Source organism: Patagioenas fasciata, chromosome 6 (genome assembly GCF_037038585.1).
Source record: "Patagioenas fasciata isolate bPatFas1 chromosome 6, bPatFas1.hap1, whole genome shotgun sequence".
NCBI classification, from domain to species: domain Eukaryota; kingdom Metazoa; phylum Chordata; class Aves; order Columbiformes; family Columbidae; genus Patagioenas; species Patagioenas fasciata.
This window is the reverse complement of record NC_092525.1, coordinates 6,925,567-6,929,041: the sequence shown is the minus strand read 5'-3', so window position 1 is coordinate 6,929,041 and position 3,475 is coordinate 6,925,567. Positions and strand designations below refer to the sequence as shown.

Here is a 3,475-nt window from a genome sequence, read left to right as displayed (position 1 = left end):
CTCGCTCCCTCTCCTGCAGTACGTGACTGAACGGAGAAGCAAGTGTACGGGAAGTTCCTGCGCCACGACACAGATCACATTTATCGCTCTCGCCCTGAGAGACCCGGAGAACCAAACCGTTCCCATCGTGCCTTGAAGCAGCCTCTGCTCACGCGCTTCTCCCAGGGAGAAGGCAGAATGGCAGTAGCTCGCCACGTTATACCACAGGGTGCACACTCTGCAGCTTTCAAGCCCAGCTCTGCGTTAGCTCACCCCTGCAATTTTGCACCGCCCACGCAAATTTGAGTTGTCGCTGGTTGTTGCAGCGTTTGGCTTTGGTGAGGACAGCGTGTGTTTGTCAGCAGTTGGTGTAGGGTGGAATCTTGAGGAGAAAGTGATATTTCCGTGCCAGAACTGGTTGGTGTTTGCATGGTATTGTGGTAGTTGTTCCCACAGGTGATCAGTGCTGGAGTGTTATTGCAGGATGAGGGGATTTTGAAGGCTTGTCTGTGAGATGCACTAGAGGCAGCAGTTGCAAACGAAAGGCTGAGGTGTGGAGAGTTTGTCGGTGGGTTTTGGACAGTTGTCAGTTGAAGAGTTGGTTGTTTGCAGGTGAGGTGTAGAGCAGAGGGTGAAGCTGACTTTGCCTGGGCGGCGCAACTGGATGGGTGTGCAGAGCTGAGGAGAGCGGGCTTCTGCGGGTGACCCTAAAGCTGGAGAACCAGCCAGCGGCAGCTCCAGACAGTCCCGCTGCCGAGCTTGGCCGTGTAGGGCCAGTGCCCTGGGGCACAGGGAGTGTGACCCTCCGCAAGCACCAAACAGCAGGTGAGGACCGTGGGGATTTGTACTGAGCTATGATATCTCTAAGGCCTGTGCGAGGGGCCGGGGCCAGGGCAAGGTGGGCTCGCTGTGGGGTGTGGGGAGGTGTCAGCCCCCGTCTGACTGTAGTGCCCTTGGGCTGGTGTAGCTCAGTCCTCCCTGTGTTTCTCTTCAGGTGGAGCAGCGTGCAAAGGAAAAGGAAGGAGGCGAACCTGTGAGGAAGAGTGATCGAGAAGGAGGGTTGGAGCGCACCTGTGAGTCAAGAGGGACCCAGAAAGAAGACACGGGTGGTGGAACCACAGGTCAGGAGAGCTCAAGGAAGGAGAAAGGTGATTGGGGCAGTATGGGTTTTTCTAGCTCACGCGCTAATGGAAACAGTTTGGATAATAAAAGAAATATATTCAAAACCAATAATTAAAGGCAGGGAATGTTTATATGCTATGTATTGGATAGACCTGAAGGTGTATTTGTTCCTACAACAAAGGTGAAGTTACAATGGTAATTAACTGAAGATGTGAATTTCCAGATTGCATTGGCAACATACGCAGGGAACATATCAGTTTATTACCCTCAACATAAACTGTGGGCTGAAATTGGTAATTTACCGTTGTATGGCAAGTGCTGCTGTCAGCAACGACAAGACTGAATTTACCGATGCCTCTGGTTGCTCACGTAAAGTTGTAATTATGTGGCTAAACTCAGATACCCAGTGTTCCAAACACAAAGTAGAAAAAGGAGACCAGGGGTCAAACAAGTTCTTGAGCTGACAGCTGTTAGGATCGCTTTTGAGTGTTCTGTAATGAGGCTTTGAATGTTGTAACTGACTCATATTGTGCAGCTGGCATACTTAACCGCCTGGAAGCTTCTTTTCTTAAGGAAGAGGATGATCCTCTTTTGATGGCTGAATTGAGAATGCTATGGTTCCTAATAAATCATAGACGTCATGGTTTTTATGCAGCGCACATCCGCTCTCGCGCTGCCCTTCCAGGACCTCTTGCGGAAGGCAATAGGCGGGCCGATGCACGAGCTGTGCCGCTTACTGTGCCTAAAGCCTTGGAGCAAGCTAAATTATCACATAAACTCTTTCACCAGAATGCAAAGTCGTTAAAACGACAATTTCAAATTACAACGGATCAGGCCAGGAGCGTTCTTATGTCCTGCCCTGATTGCCAACAGTCGGCACCCGTGCCATCCAAAGAGGTCGTTAATCCAGGAGGGATTACTGACAAGTACGGCCAGCTGATGTAACGCGTTGTTCTGAAGTGGGTAAATACGTACGTGTTTCTGTAGACGCTCATTCCAGATTTCTTGTTGCGGCTGCACGCACTGGTGAAAGAGCACGGGACGTCTGTAAACAGTGGTTGGCGTGTTTTGCTGTTTCAGGAGTTCCAGGATATGTAAAACCAGAGGAAAGCGGAACGCACGCTGGATTAGAGGAGCAATCCCCCGAGTGCCCAGCGCGCCGTAATAAAAGTGCCTGCTTTTTAACACTTTCAAAACCATGTTAAAGAGTCTGTTTGCCGACTTTTCGGTATCGTTTTCTGGCGACGAGGATGGGATAATCTGCCTGACCTCCCGTGGACCCCAGGATCTCTGGGACCTTGTGCCGGCACCGGGGAATTCCCGGAAGGGATCACGGATCCTCGGGCCAGCTCGGGACGTGGGTAAAACCCCATCAATGAGGTAAGGCACTTTCATTGTCTGGTTTGTTTGCAGGCTGCCTGCGCGAGACGTGGGCGACACCAGCGCGTTGGGTCTGCGCGTTTTGGTAAATTGGGTAAATTAAAAAGAAATAAAAAACTAAAGAGGAAAATGAGAAAACAATAAATAAAAGAGAAAAACGAGGGAATAGTAATTTGGTAAAGGTACCTTTAGTGATTTTGCTGTTTGTGCCTTAGCAATTGTATGATTGTTTGTGTCTTTAGTGATTTGTTGTTGTTGTTACTTGTGTCTTGGGTGATTTTGTAGTCCAATACTTACAGTTAACCAATTGTCTGTTATTGTGATTGTGAAATAGGTAGTGGACAATGGACAGGAGCGATTCGGAAGAAATCCCCCCCGGGCTGTGTTTTGTGACAGTGGAAAAGGATCGTTTGACTCCCTGGGGAACAGCAACCAGGGAATATTGTAATTAATGGTGGCCACTGTAAATAATATTAATATGCTGCACAGGTCTGGGTGGGTATACCCGAGATGTGTAGTATAGTAATGCACTACATGTAATATATAATGAGATATGTTTTAAATCATATATTGTCTATTATATAATGCATATTACACAATACAAAATGTTACATACGCATTGTATTTGAAAAAGGATAATCAGAGAAAGAAATTGAAACCAGTAAAAGGTTTGTTGACGAACAGATATTGGTGTACAATACACAGAGAACATTAGATCAGGATTGTCCCTTGGTGAATGCAGGGTGGCATCCTGATGTCCTTATATCGGGGGACAGGCTGAATTGGTATGGACAGTGCATTTTATACGGGATTGGACACGCTGTGCCTAAAGCTGTAAATACGCCAAAGCCTTCTGAGATAAAAAAGGATCGTCTGTGCCTCATTTGCTACACCCCTTTACCTGTTTCCCAAATTGATTTAGACTGTATTTACCATTGTAAAAATAAAGCTTTCCCCCTTTAATTTTTGTCATGTATTGTAATTCATAGAGATA

At 47.3% G+C, this 3,475-nt stretch overlaps 1 long non-coding RNA gene across 1 annotated transcript; it reads left to right on the top strand.

Moving 5' to 3' along the window:
• Positions 1-293: 293 nt before the first annotated feature.
• Positions 294-3,475, top strand: LOC139828196 (uncharacterized). Its single transcript, XR_011739562.1, has 3 exons — positions 294-1,127; positions 2,182-2,481; positions 2,816-3,475. It is a non-coding gene; the product is annotated as an uncharacterized lncRNA (long non-coding RNA).